Raw genomic sequence first — 16,158 nt, forward strand, 5'->3', positions numbered from 1 at the left:
CAAAATACACTTTCATTTGTAGGCGTGTTAAATAGTGGATTGTGCACCAAGGGAGAAAAATAGGACATTCCAACACACGCTAAACACACGGGTTTTGATGTGCTGTTTTCCTTATTAGGTGCACATGGGGCGTTCCATACTACTTCAATCAAATCGAAAGACTTTTTTTTTCAAACTTCAAGATAAATTGAATATGGTCTTGATTTATTCCATGCATGCCTTGGAGGGTTATTAAAAATTTTTTTTCGAGTTATGCGAAATTAAAATTTTGGGTTGGGCCAGGTGAGTCATTTAAAAAAAATATATAACTCGATAAATATGAATTTTATCAAAGAAGCGCAAGATAGTTATTTTCATCACAAGGTCCACAAAGTACTCGCCTTCGGCTCGGCCTACAAAGCCACATTCGTCAGAAAATACTTTTGGACCGTGTGATGAATGCAATTTTTCGTCAGAAGACCCGTAAACTGCGATCAAACCGAGCAAAACGAGGTTAGAATCGCGGTTTACCGGGTCTTCTCACGAAAACACTTTTATTCAAAACAGGTGTAAGTTTCAGGAAAAAAACCAAGACTCGAAAAATAGTTATTTTCATCACATGCCTTCGCCTCGCCTTCGCCTCGGCCTACAAAGCCACATTCGTCAGAAAATACTTTTAGACCGTGTGATGAATGCAATTTTTCGTCAGAAGGCCCGTAAACCGCGATCTAACCGAGCGAAGCGAGGTTAGAATCGCCGTTTACCGGGCCTTCGGCCGAAAACGCAATTTACTATGAATTAATCAATAAACAAATTAAAAAGTTAACAACAAATCATGCCGACAGGTCGCGAAAAAATCGAAAAAAATATGTTATAGACTGAGTATCGAAGAATTGCTGGTACAATTGGCATTCACTAATCTGCAATAGATCTCGAGATACTGAGTTTTTTATAAAACTGCGCCTGTCACAGATTTCCCCCGATATTTTTCCCCATAGCTGTACGGTATAGTTCAATTTTCTTCGTAAATGCAGGGAGGAAAGTGGATTATGTCATTCCAAGGATCGTCCAAAATAATAGAAATCCGAGGAATGAAATAACGAAGGAGGAAAATCGAACTTTTCGTGCAGATATGATGAAAAATAGCATGTGTACCTCGGGCGTGGAAAACATGACTTTCCGTCCTTGGTGCACTATATACTATTATCCCCTGATGACATAAACACTATTAATGCACAAATTGAAGGAAATAATGAAGAAAATGAATGTACCGGTCGAAATAATTTATTTCATTCAGTCTTGCTCACTCGTTAGTAATAATGGGAGAATATAATACTCTTCATTTCTAAACTTCCCGTCTCCGTTACAAGAACTGACATTAAAGACATTGATATTTTCCTGCCGATTCATTTGCAACCGTGTTTTAAGTATGTGGCTCCAGAAAAAAACTTTCACTCCAGTGTTTTCCCTTTCATAATGAAGCAACAGCATTGTGTCAATGCATTCGTTGATATGTTCTTTCTATCGAATCTCTTGTTAGTCTAGTTCCAAATGGTTTTATCGTACGTTATTTTTTCGCTTTTCAAATTGTTTCATTCTCTATGAATTCTATCCTTTTCTCGATTGGGCGAATAATTGCAATGCTAGGCGTCCATTTAGGGTTATAGGGGACGGACTGTTAGTTAAAAAAATGTTTAACTAATGCCCATTTTCTCAAAACAGAGATCACAAATAGTTTAGAAAATGTGCAATCTTTGTTAGCGAATTTAAATTGAATACGAGATATCATTTTGGCATAGCATGTGTGTAAATTTGCGCACACACGCATACACACGGGAGGAAATAAGCGCTGGAAACCTGCGAGCGAGAGAAGAATACCAATACCCCTGGCCTGGATGGCATTCTCAACGTCGCCCTGAAAATAGCCATCAACGCATTGTCAGCATTACTCCTAGACAATCACCATGTGTGTCTTCAGGAAACTGATATTCATGCCAAGTGAAAGCAGAAGGGATTAAAACGTTGAAGAAACCTTCGTCCTCTCTGCATGCTTGATAAAATAAGCGAAATCTGGAAGGTATCGTGTCCAGGAGTCTGTACGCAGGTATATGAATTTTATCTGGTTGATGAATAATATGAGATACACCATCACAAATCGATCGACTCCTGAGTCTCACCCCCTGGGTTGAGGGGCTTCAAAAACGATCTCTTGATTTTATTAAAAAATGTTCTATAGCTCGCATGAGAAATATGAGTTGCGAGTTCGAACGGTTTCGATATATCAAGTTTTTCACTTTTTTGCTTCTCAATGCTTTCTGATCGTTTTGCTTCTCAAAGCTTTCTAATCGTTGATTCTGACGATCTTACAATTTTGCCTAGAAATGATGTAGAATGTCATGAAACGTTAAGACATAATGTTTTTAGAAAATGTGTGTATGTACGTCCGGATATGTGTGCGAATTTTTCGAAAAAATTTTATTAATCTTCACAGGAAAAGGATTAAAGTGGAAGCTAAAAAATCTGAAATTTCGTCAAATAATTGGCATTGCTTTGCAGCACTTTCGAACGCAATTTCAGCTCAATAAGTCAAATAATTTCCGAGATACAGCACTTTCTCAAAAATCTTTTTTTCTCAATATCTCGAAAACTACATGACTGAATTGAATTTTGTTTACGTCAAAATATTCATTGTGATAATATCTATCAAATCAAATCACATTATTGCTATGTAACTAGGGATAGGGTAGTGACCGTCAATTTTCGTTTTTATGAAAAAATTGTTTTGTGCACGATAGCTCCCGAAAAAATGGAGATAGCATATTGAAATTTGGTGAGATTGTAGCTCTTACGATGTTACAGGATGGGATTGTGAGTAGGCGAAATCGGACAAGTGGTTTAGAAGATATTAAATATTTTGTGAAAAACGTTTTTGCTCAATATCTCCCAAACTACTAGTCCGGTTGCTTTTTTTCTTCAAAATACTCGTCTTACTGCCCTATCATCAAGATCAATCAAAATATGAATACTCCTGTAGTGAAGTGATAAACTAGAATAAGTGCAATTTTTTTCTATTGCTTGAATCGAAAGTTCCCTCAAACGTGGTCAAATTTTTTAACGGTCCTGAAAAAGTTCCATCTTTGCACTTATCCTAGTTTTTCACTTCGCTACATCATTCATACAAAGATTTCGTGATAGTTGGTTTTTTTCAATTTTTCCCTCAGAGAGTTAATTTCGCGTTTCATAACACGCATAAAAGTTGGAATAAGTATCTGAAATTTTGGCTACAAGTTGGCAGTATTGTCACACTTGTGTGTAAAATTTTGTGTTGAGCGATTCAGTACACGCTCGTATAGAACCATTCATTTAATCCTACATTGGTCACTATATGAGGGAAACCCGGCAGCGCATCGTTTTTCGTTGATTGCCATTGACGGACTAACCAGAAAAATTAAAAAAATTGAATTATTCAATTGATGTAAAAAATTATAGTAGCACTTAGAACAATCCAATTTCCGAAATTCAAGAAGAAAACAGATTATTCCCAACAGAAATTGATCACTACGTGACGTTGCCGAAAACTCGCTATACGTTCCCGTGCAGTGTAGAGTGAATTCGGCAACCCTGGAACCAAAATAACACGGCGACGATTCCCCGCGGAGATGACGAAATCGCAGGGTCGCGTATGGTATTTTATAATATTGAAATTTCTCTATATTATCAACATCCAAATACATGTAAAAGTGTAAAAGTAGCATCAATGAATAAATATCTATCTATCTATAAACATTCAAATCAACTTTTGGTGATAAAAACTTGGTGCTCGAAATTAAGACTCCGAAATTAAGTGTCACAAGGGTCACGAGGGTTACAAGGGTCAGAATAAGGATCATGGGCGTCATAGGGGGTTGGCGACCGGAGCAAGCAGGGGACGTAGCCCCTTAGTATTTCATAAAATATCTCATAGCTGTGACATAGATGGGGGGTACCTATTTTAAGAAGTGCAAATCTTTGATGGATTACTAACATATTTTGTTTTGAAATTGTCATTTTTCATTTTAAAAATAAAATTAGTAGACGTAGAAAAAAGAAAAAGCAACGGTCAAATGTCTTCTGTCCAATAAGTTCAATTCATTATTGCAGGTATCAAAGGATAGAAAAAATTAAAATCGATTGATTAAAACGCAAATTATTTTTTAAAAAGGTAAAGACACGAACAAAATTATATCTTCCATTCGGTTTATAGACAAATCCTTTAAAAAATCAGGAGATTCGTTTTTTTAACTCCCTTAACACTGCAAAAAATCCCTGCTCACTTTCGAGAGAGTTGAACGATTCGACGTGTAACACCTCATGCATTCTGGAGTGGGTGGTACGCCCTCGATACATCCTAATCAATAATTCGGTACCTGGGGGGAGGCTTCACACAAAAAATCTAAACGTAAATTACGTTTTGCTAAAAGTAATTTACGCTTAATACCAATATGATGTGTGGTGGATTTTTTCCCGTCATGAAAATCGGAAAAAAGACGGTCAAAATAAAAACGTAAATTACGCCCAAACGCAGTGTCTTTTACGTTTCACTAAGGGTATTTCACGCTTAATAAATCCTGAATTGCGATCTTATTAGAGACGTATTTTACGACTGACTTATGCGTAATTTACGAAAAAAATCGTATTTCACCCTTGAAATAACTTTTTTTTTAATTACGAATACGAAACCGTAAATAACGTTTATGCAACCGTAATTTGTAAATACGAAATCCTAAATTACGTTTATGTAATCATAATTTACGGCTATTTTGTGCGTAATTTATGCTGCAATTTTATGCGTAAAATACGCTTCAAAACCTATAAAAGACGACGAATTCAACGTAATTTACGTTGATGTTTTTCTTGCGTGTGAATCAACATCGAGATCGATTTTAAATAAATGAATAAATCACCACGTCTCATGCAAAGTTGAGCATTGAAAAAAATGTTAGTTCCTTTTACATATCCCCGGCAGCATGAACTCGTAGCTTCATCCCCTAAAAATCCAAAAATACCATGGAGAATAATTATTCAGTGACAACCATAGGAAAGAGCGGCACCCCGCCGCCCGGAGCGAGCAACGGAGTGTAGTGAGTTTCCGGGGATATCTTCACAAATTTAGAAATGAGGATTCCCCAGAGTGGCCGACGCGTAAAGGAACTAAGGAAGACGCAAAACATGTGTTCTTCGTTTGCCCACCATTCGATACGTTCCATATAAGTCGAACTGCCCTTGAAGAGAAAATATTGCCTGAAAACCGGAAGGGGGGTTATGCTAGCAGGAATCCTGCAGGAAAGCGTGGATTTTGTAGAGATCATTCAATCGGTTAAGGGGAGACGGAACCCCTTTGTCTACATCAAATCTTAGAATTGTGTTTTCTCCTACAATTATTAATTTCTGTCTATGAAATTACTTTATCGACTCGATTATCGCATTGTTGAGTCAATGAAGTAGTTTAATGAATAAAAAATAATAATTGCAGGAGAAAACACAATTCTAAAGAGTCATATAAACGCAGGGATTCCGTTTCCCCTTAAGGGGTATCGGAACCCGTCGCACACAGAGGTTAGGGGTCCCCTCTATCGGTATTGCAGGTTCCCGTGGCTTTTTGGATTTTCTACGTGAAAAGTACAAAATCCCATAAAATATAAATAAATGGATATAAATAAATAATAATGGTATGGAAACATTCTACATCATCTTTTGACTCGTAAAAGTACTTCCCTCTTACAATTGGTGCCCTGTAAAGGACATGTTACCTCCTGGATACCACCCAATCATCATAAACAAGTTTTTACGAAAATTACACAACAAAAGTACGTTTTTGTACTCAAAATCTTTGTCTTGGACCTCACTCGATCGCTCTCTTCTCATGAAAATAGCCATCGGCTAAGAAAAATCTACAAAAAATCGGTTTTTCTACCACGACTTGGCAGATTCCTACAAATAAAATAGCGTTGGCCTTGCCCTGGTCCTTGCCGTTAAATAATTTGCAATTTTTTTTTTGCATAAATCAGAAAAGCATGAGAAGAGAGCGATGCGTTCCGCTACTCTCAATACGGGGAAAAAGTTTCATTGATTCTCATTGCATAGAATCCAAGAAAACTTGTTTTTGGTAAACGTCTTTTTGTGGTCGGTTCCGTTACCCCTTAAAGGGTAACAGAAGGCGCTACCGTTTCCTTGAATTTTCCAAATAAATTTCCTGCTCAAAGTTATCAATATTTTTTGAAGTCAAAGCACATTGATTTTCATAATCGCTTCCTAAAGATATTCAATTTTAAAAATATCGATAACTTTCAAGATGAAATTTGTTTAAAAAAATTGAAAAATTAGTGACATTCTGTTACCCCGTAAGGACATACAAGGAGTTCGGGCAATTTTTTCTGCAGGAAATCCTTTTTAGATCTTATAGAACAGATCAAGAGTATTTTTTAGGCGCAATATCAACCTTAGTTTCCGGACATTCTTACTCCCACCTTCAATCCAATAGTTCATAGTCTTAAGGTGAAACGGAATCCCTGTGTGTATGTAAACTTCTAGAATTGTGTTTTCTCCTGCAATTATTATTTTTTATTCATAAAACTACTTCATTGAATCAACAATGCAATAATCGAGTCGATAAAGTACTTTCATAGATATAAAGTAAGATTGCAAGGCACCACAAATCCTTCTATCACAAGCTGTTTTGATCACGGCTGTTTTGATTAGCTGTTTTGAACACTGTTTTGATCACTATGCAGTCGTTAATGATGAGCCTAGGACCCAAAATATGATGGAAGGTTGGCATAATGCTTTTCATCAATGTGTTGGTAGAAATCATGAGCAGTTGGGCAGATTTATCAATGCTTTGAAAGTCGAGCAAGCGTCGTCTGAGGTGATTTGGGAGCAATTTAATACTGGCCGTCTCATTTCATCAAGGAAGCGGAAGAAATACTGTGATTACGATGCTCATCTCTATGCGGTGGTAGTCGACGCTTGCTCGACTTTCAAAGCATTGATAAATCTGTCCAACTGCTCATGATTTCTGCCAACACGTCGATGAAAAGCATTATGCCAACCTTCCATCATATTATTGGTCCTGGGCTCACCATTGACGACTTCATAGTGATCAAAACAGTGTTCAAAACAGCTGATCAAAACAGCGGGTGATAGAAGGATTTGTGATGACTTGTCCATGTGACCAAATTTGTGATCATTTGTTCCGTGATAAGTACGGGTGATACCGTAAAGTAATAATTGTTGGAGAAAACACAATTCTAAAAATTTGTATAGACATAGGGGTTCGGTTTCCCCTTAAGGATAATCGGGGGAGGAGTAGGATATTCAAAACATGCAGCCAATTTTATGAAGATTTTTTCACACATTAGTGAATCCTTTCAGACACCGTTCGCAAAATTTAAGAAACCCCAGAAGCAGGGCAACAACAAAAATGATTTTGAAAATTGCTGCTTATACATGAGGTTAAATGGCCATCGACAATTTCAGTATTTTTTCCGCACTGCCAACTGGTCGATAATATAGGGGAAATGCACGAGTTATCGATGCTTCCTTTAACCTCATGTATAAGCAGCAACTTTAAAAATTATTTTTGTTGTTTCTCCTGCTTCTGTGGTTTCTCAAATTTTGCAAACGGTGTCTGAATAGATTCAATAATGTGTGAAACAATCTTCATAAATTTTTGAATAAAATTTTTAAATATCCTTCCCCTTGCCCGATTATTCTTAAGGAATTTATGGCGTTGTCTTGAGAGAAAAAAAAGACACGATATTGATAATTTTTTGTAAATACGTTCTTTTATGGATTAAGAAATCAGGTGCAAAGTCTCAGATAGCCTAGGAGAAAGACAACGGAAATAATTTATAAAGTTGCAATTTATGCATGAGGTTAAATGGGGCATCGATAATTTCAGCGTTTTCCCTACATTATCGACCTGTCGGCGACATGGGAACACTGCTGAAATTATCGATGCCCCATTCAACTGCATGCATAAATAGCTACTTCAGAAATTATTTCCGTTGTTGTCCTTCCCCTAGGCTATCCGAGATATTGCACGTAATTTCTTAATACATAAAAGAACGTATTTATAAAAAATTATCAATATCTTGACTTTTTTTTTCTCTCGAGACAACGCCATAAATTCCTTAAAGCGTTTTTTGAAGCTCCGCTTCACTCCGCGTCCGTGAATCTCTGCTTACGGCCGTCATGACAAAAAATATTGTTCGTCATATGGCCAAAAAAACTTTTCTGACGGATATGATTGAACCTCATATTCGCCAGAAAAGTTTTTTTCTGTACTGTTTCTCACGATTTCTCGTCTGGGAATTGGTATTACATACTTCCCAAACTCGTAAACTTGAAAATCACTACAGAAAAATATTGTTCCTGGGCTGTTGCGATGGGGTTTTTTATTCGTGTTGCGTTGGCCTCCGAGCCGTAGGCGGAAAAATACTATTTCGGCCTAATGACGAAATATACTATTCTCGTACACATAACCGTGTATGACTTTATTCGTTCTACTCTCTAGTTTTTTTTGTATCATTAAAGAACATAAGTTTCCGGCCAGATAACTGCAAACAATCAAATTAAAAGCTTCTTGATTCTTCGGTCCGCTCAAGTTATATGGAATACATATGCAGTGTTGCCATATGATCATTAGAGGTTAGACCCACGAGAGTCAAATGTAATATTGAATAAAATATTGTTCACAATATTCATTGAAGAAATTCCAGAAAAAATGTATTCAACAATGAAAAATCCGAAAAAGGATGGGATTGGCAAGATTTTGGACTAAACCGACATCTTGGGTGAAAAAAAATTGCCAACTTGAACGAAATACTTGGATATCCTTAACCGAGCCACTGAATCCATTATACACACTACGTATGGTAGCTTGTGGCCTCCCACGTTCATCAGAGCTCACTGAGTCCGAAATTCTACTCTTGGATACATGGAAGTATTCATTATTAATTGAAAAGATAATAATAATAAATGAATAAACGAATTAAATCAAAATGAAAACTACGAATGAAGACTCCTACTCCAATGCCATTGGATGAGATAAATCACGGTAACAAGAAACCACAGAAATGGGACGAGGAACCAAAAGAGGAAGAGGCCTATCAGGGATAGGTGTGCGACCGGTTGAGAATTACCTTAGAATTTATTATAGTTACTATCAGATCGGGATACCCTCAATCCCACTCCAAACAGCCATCAGGGCAGTGCCCGAGGAATCTGTCAATGTGAAACTCTTATTTCAAGGAAAGAGCTCTCCATGAGAGCATATAAATGGCAAACTCCACAAAAAAAAATTAGGAAAGAATTACCAAACAAATCAAGTTTACCAAACAAATCAAGTTTATTCACGCGAAGCCTGCCTAAAAAGTTACTTTTTCGCACAGCGTGATGAAAATCATCTCTTTTCTACACATTGTGATGAAAAATATCGTTCGATACTCGTGGGAAAAGTGTTTCTTGGCTCGTGGAATTATAAATATCACTCGCCTTCGGCTCGTGCTGAAAACCTCCTACGAGCCCAAAAAACTCTTTTCCGCACTCGTAACGAAATATACTATTAGACCTTATGTCGAAATCCACTATTAGCACGCCTACCGGTAAACCGGCAATTTACACGCGCCGAGCGCGTGTAAAGGACCAGTTAACAAGCAGGCGTGCGACAAAATGAAGTTTTCAGGCAATTGTTACAAAAATACTGTTTAGGTGAGGGAAATCTTACTACACAAGGAACCGTAATTTTGACATCCATAGATGTTATTTCATCACTGAACAAATCGTAAGATATCCTCTACAAAAGTATTTTCTATTGGAAAACATTTCGCTCTACGATTACCGTTCGTATATAGTGAAATGGACCGAGCTTTTCTAGGTAATTTTCTCCAACTTTTCTCTCCGTGTACTGCTTCTTTCCCGATAGAAACGAAGCTTACAGTGGAATATTTTTGAGCATACTCGACATTTATGTTCCAACATTAGATGGAACTTGTTTACATAAACTGGTCCGAGACCCTAGAACCCGATTTTAAGGCAGTCGATTCTGTGTCGACATGGTGCCAAAGACATCCAAACCAAGTCAAGAAAAGTCTGATGCTTCGTCCATTGTTGGGTAGCGAAACATTTGTAGAAAAACTTTTAAACATTGTTAGGTGCTGGTACGATAAACTGGGATTATGGCCCAAGTAGGACAGTAGAATTTGATGAGTAACAGTTAAATTTTGACGCTTGCTTATATGACTAGTAGCCCCACTCGTGAAATCATCGGGCTAACCACATTAGTTATCAAGTATTACACAAAAATTCTACTGCGGATCTTGCTCAAAAGCACGGGAACAGGGAAGCGAAACAATGATATGACACATCAGTGATGATCATGTGAGGACAACCATGACAATCTGTCGTCACGTCACAAAAATGTGACGGTTTTACATGTGACCGTCACATTCCATCTAATTAGTGGCATCCCAGGAGATGCTAGTTCGAAATTCGGAAATTTTCGCGTGATGATCACCATCGTTCCATAATCAAAAAGTAACAATATGAGTGTTAGTCGTATTTCGATTTAAGAGGAGATTACTATACGTTTTAAAAGTCGTGGGTTATTGGAGTGAGACTTCATACGTTGAAGATCGATTATATAGATCTGAAAACGAATAATTGGGACAAAAAATTTTTTTTTAATGTTCCTTTGCCCGAAAACGCTTAAAATGCCAAAAACAGTCCAGGGCCTCCAATTTTTGAGCTACGAAGGATTTTTTTTCAAAATTTTCAGAAAAATATGTGGAATAACAATTACGAGCTAGTTTTCTTTTAATTCGCATCTTACATGGCTAAATTTCCTTTTTTTGTATTTTTTTACACAAATAGTGAATTTTTTTATATGAGAAAAACCGAAATCAGCTGTGTAGGGGTCGAATTCCAAAAAACTGGCTCGTAATTGTTGTTCCACACATTTTTTCGAAAATAAAAAAAAAATCTTTTGTAGCTCAAAAATTGGAGGCCCTGGACTGTTTTTAGCATTTTAAGCGTTTTCGGGCAAACGAACAATAAAAAAAATTTTTTTTGCACTAATTATTCGTTTTCAGATCTATATAATCGATCTTTAACGTATGAAAAGTTTCACTCCAATAACCCACGACTTTGAAAACTTATAGTAGTCTCCCCTTAATCAAGAAAAAATCAACGGTACGTGTATTGACTGAGGGTCATTTCTCTCACTGTGAATGGTCGAACAGTTGAGATCAATAAATAAATCTGATTTCAGACAACATTCATTTTCGATTAACTGGTTCGAGCCCCGGCAGGCTCGCGATTCTACACCATTTTTTCATCACATTTTTCCACACCATATCCATCTGAAAATCGCACACAATTTCCAATGCGAATATATCACAAAATTACAACTGAAAAATCCACTCCACATTCAACATTCCCTGGATAAAGGTCCCCGGGCGATGGCCGCGTTGGTAAATTAACATTTGCAAAGAAAATCCGGTGAATTTGAAAAATTTGTGACAGAAAAATATATGACAGTCAAATTACATCTAAATAGTTTATTGTAATCAGAGATCGGCACAAATATTATTTTCACCAATATTTGCACTGTAAACACGAATTTTTTGCTTAATCACTATCAATGTTTAAATATTTTTCATTATATTATGAATGAATATTGAAAAAATCTCATTTTTTTGAAATACCGTATCGTATCGCAATGAGTAATAATTAAAAATAAAAATTATTATTTATCCAATCAGGAATTACACTTGAATATTTTAGAGTAATCGTTCAATCAATAATGAACATTGAAATATTTCCGTTATTTGTGATGAAAGTCATAATAATAGTTTTAATTTTCCAAATTTCCAGAAATCGGTATTTTCTGTTTTACATTTCTGATTTACAATTTTGTACCCTTATTGGTTGAAAAATTAATTGCTTCATTTTTTAGTTTCATTTCACATTAATATCGCAATGAAAAATAAATTTGGTATTATTATCCATTACGAAATGAATTATAATGCAACTTTTTCATTGACCATTGATATTATAATGAAATATTAATAATGGAAAATATTTTTCTGTCATTCTCTGATTGTCATATGTCAGCCGATAAATTATGACACGAAAAAAAATGACGCCACATGACTATCAGATGATCAAAATATTTTTCTGACCTGACCGATTTTGAAACGTGACGTTATTTCGCATCCCTTCAGTCGCGCCAAATTTTGCTCAAGGGTTTATAATTCGAGCGGCTTGGTCCACTCTTGGAATATCAAAGGTCGACACGTTTGGCCTGGCTCATGATTTGTAATTTTCTCGTCTGAGGGGGTAGTATTCTGCGCTCTTTACAGTTCCCTTGGAAACAATGAATATTTCTGACGGAACTCTAAAGTAGCTCAACAGTTTCAATGGACCGCATACATTCAATGTCAATGATGTTGAACTTTAATCAGTTTTCATAAGAAATCATTTGTTCATTAATTACGCGCACTAATTAGCGGATAGCGGGCGAACCACTTGGGCCAATTTCAATAAATCAAAAACCGTTTTGTTTGTATGATGAAGACGAACAACTTTCGTCCGAAAGTTGGTCCTGTATCACTTATAGTTTTCGTGAAAAATAATTTGTTCACTAAGAACGCGCACTAATTAGCGGATAGCGGGCGAATATCTGGGCCGATTTTGATAAATGAAAAACCGTTTTGTTTGTATGAGAAAGACGAACAACTTTCATCTGAAACATTTTTTGGTATGTCTCATCGTGTGCATGAAAAATCCAATTTTCGTGAGAAATTGAGATAAAATTGTTTATAATAAATTATTGCCCACTGGAATCGCTAAAGCACCGAAAAATTAGGATTCCTCACCCCCGAAAATATAACTTTTGATCATAAAATCTTGCCGCACTTTCATGTCCAATTGTCCACTGGGGGTATTGCGTATAGACTAAAATTAGTATTTTTCCAAACTAGCGAACGGGTGCTTCGCGGCCGTCGCTAGATTATATTATATTAATTTATTTTATTGTTTTTTCCTATTTTTCTTTGCGGTTAGATTAAATTAAATTTATTGGATTCTAATCCCATTGTAGTATGCAAATTTTGGGAACAGTTTTTCTCATTTTCAAATGAAGAGATATTTATATTAAATAATAAGGAGAGTATTGATACTTTTTTTGGGATGATGATCTATATATTTTTCACAATTACATCACTGTTCAAAAATTTCTTTATGTACTACATTTTTCATATAACTATTTCCATCTTTTTCATTTTTCATTCTACCTCCTTCATTTTTTTTAGATGCCGAAAAAATATCAATATGTTCCCTTTCTATGATCTAATTTCAATGGAAGAAAGTGAAAAAATACAGAGATACCTGATCAGCAAGAAAATTAAAATTTCGATTTTTCAATGTCTCCGGAATGTTTTAAAATTGATATATTTTTTCAAATAATGGAAGAATACCCATCAATTCAATTTCTATCCTCACATTTTGATAGAATACATTAAAAAAATCAGAAACAAAAATGCAAATGTCTCATCGAATTTTACTCCACCAATTAGGTCGCTCGGGCAAAGCGAAAAGGTTCCCCCTATCAAATGTATTAAACGAAGATGCCTGAATGGATGTTATCCTCGTCTTACTCATCCAAGGAAACCTAGCGATCGTGGTGCCATTACTGCGTGAACTGGCCACCGATCGACTAGCAACTAAATACTTGGTAGCGACGACTTGCCACTGTATCCGTATGTAATATGTGCGCACAAGTTTCCTCTTTCCTATCGTTTGTTCGAATACAGCCATAGGCGTACATAGGAAGGAGTTACCTTGATTGAATGGTGGAGAAACGGTACCTCCGGCATATCTCAGAGTAGCTCTCTAGTTAATACACTTCTACCATAACCATAAGCCTCTGTTCATGAAACACACATGTTTGCATTCATGCGCCTGCATTCAATAAAAATATTTCTTTCATGTTTCATATAATTTTTTTCATTGTTTGACTTTTTCTACATTTCGTCATAATGAAAGAATAAATGAGCAGCGAAATGTTCGTTTCGAGATTGTTTCGAATATCGCCTCAAATTATATGAATAGGAATGAATGTTCATTAATAAACAGCAGTAAACAGATATCTAACAGACATCAGCAAAATCGAGGGGGTGGATTGGAACGATAAAAATTCAATAATTCAGTTGTTTTTGAGGAATATTTCCGAATCTGAGGGAGATAGCGAAATTTTTGTAATCACATTTGTTGCAGCACTCAATCGACTCTACAAAAAAGGTTTTACCAAAAATTTTGCTATCCCCCTTAGATTCCGAGATATTCACTGAAAACTGGTCAACAGTCGAAATCGACTTGTACCACTTCGTTTTACCACTTCGCTACTGAATTTCTTCAACTGAAAAATAGAAAATATTTTTTTAAATATCCACCGTGGCGAATAGTTGAACCTTTTCTGTTTCAAAAAACGTGTTTTGAATATCTTTATCTATAACAACAATGTAAACACACCCGGAAGTGCCGATGTGCCTCGGATAACAAATTCTTCCACCAAATCACATAAAAACATGTGAGGCCCAAGAAATGAAAGGGAGAGTACTGTTTATTGTTCATGATTTGATTAAAAAATCCGTCCTTCCACTTTACAATCGAAATACACGTAAATCGACGCATCACCGGAAATGCAGTGCTAAGTATATCGTTTTTCGATTCGAGTGACTAATACATTACAGAAGTTTGTGATGGCTGAAGCCAATAATGGTGTATGGGACAAATGGACCTCCATTTTACCACGACATTGTTTTTGGACTTTCTGGCCTAGTACAGGTACTTTAAATGCACAATTGGACATTCATGAGCGAATCCCTGCAAATCCCTGTCAATGAAATAATGTAAAAAAAATTACCTCTCTCGTATGTTCATTTTAAGTGTACTCCGTTTATAATCCGCAAATATCAGTGGCTGAATGGACTAGAAGGAATCACGCACTGTATCCAAACAATCACTCCGAATATGAATCAGTATGCACTGAATACATACAGTGGACTGGCTGAATGTAGATACACTTTCGGTTTGATGCACCGTGAGCCGATGGGCCAACTGTCAGTTGCTGGGAGTTATACACAGCGTGCATACAATCACACGTATTTTCCACTGACACTGAGGCACTGCATGTATCCGTATTAGAAAGAAGGAAAGAATAATGACAGCTTTTAATGATGAACACAGATGCAGCGCAAGCTAAGGCTGTTCCAGCGATGTTCCTGCGCAGCCGGCGCTGTACTATACCTACTGAGGCCTACAACCTCCCTTCTCGTGCTCTCCCCCCCCTCCCGCGGTCAGTCGCACTCTTAACGCCCACTAGGCATTACTAGACGCCGTGCCCAGGGACTTTAACCCCCCACTTGGACGGTATGCGCAGCCACACGGAGAACGCCAGTGAATTAGAATTTCATTTCAACCCTAAATTTGCCTTTTTTATTGTTATTTTACGTCTCTTCGACTCGGTTGAGTATATTGCGATGACGATCAAGGCTTTAAAATGGCTAGATCTTAGACCTTGCGCATGTGAGGCAACAACCTTACCCACTGCGCCAGGCCAGCGGGCAATCAACCCTAAAAATAAATTAATAAATAAAATAAAATAAAATTAATTAANAAATAATAAAAATAAAAAATAGACGATGCACTTCTTCCCTTCGGAAGCTTATAACCAATGTAATTGGTAGCAGAAAAATGAAGACTTTTGACATAACAGTGTGGTGTCACAAGTCTTCTGTCGAATAGGGTCGGTCGCCTGCTTGTTTAATTCTATTATTATTTATTTATTATTTTATTTATCTCATTTTCTAATTCAATACTCGATATTCAATTTTTGGAAAATTATTGAGCCCTCTCCTCTCGCCAAAATGTAGTAGGAGAGGGTAGGGTAATATGGACACTTTAGACTTTTTAAAAAATTTTCATAACTCAGAAACAAATGTATCAATAGAGCTCAGTTTAGGCTCATCACAAAGGGAAAGAATTGTTCTTTGTATTGAAAAAAAAAACATTAAATTTCATTAACATTTCAACCCGTCACTAATAATATTTTTTAAAAAGTCAAAAGTGTCCATTTTA

The 16,158-nt window shown here is 36.4% G+C and overlaps 1 protein-coding gene across 2 annotated transcripts in view; it reads right to left on the reverse strand.

Annotated features, from left to right (window-relative positions):
* LOC107036144 (tyrosine-protein kinase Src64B) overlaps positions 1 to 15,169 on the reverse strand; it is a 28,513-nt gene extending 13,344 nt beyond the window's left edge. For both annotated transcript variants that reach the window (XM_015253890.1, XM_015253889.1), the window contains exon 1: positions 14,945 to 15,169. The gene's annotated coding sequence lies outside the window, so the exon portion shown is untranslated. The remainder of the gene's footprint in view (positions 1 to 14,944) is intronic.
* Positions 15,170 to 16,158: the final 989 nt, after the last annotated feature.

Source organism: Diachasma alloeum, unplaced genomic scaffold, assembly GCF_001412515.2.
Source record: "Diachasma alloeum isolate Michigan unplaced genomic scaffold, Dall2.0 Dall_scaffold_00206, whole genome shotgun sequence".
Taxonomy (NCBI): domain Eukaryota; kingdom Metazoa; phylum Arthropoda; class Insecta; order Hymenoptera; family Braconidae; genus Diachasma; species Diachasma alloeum.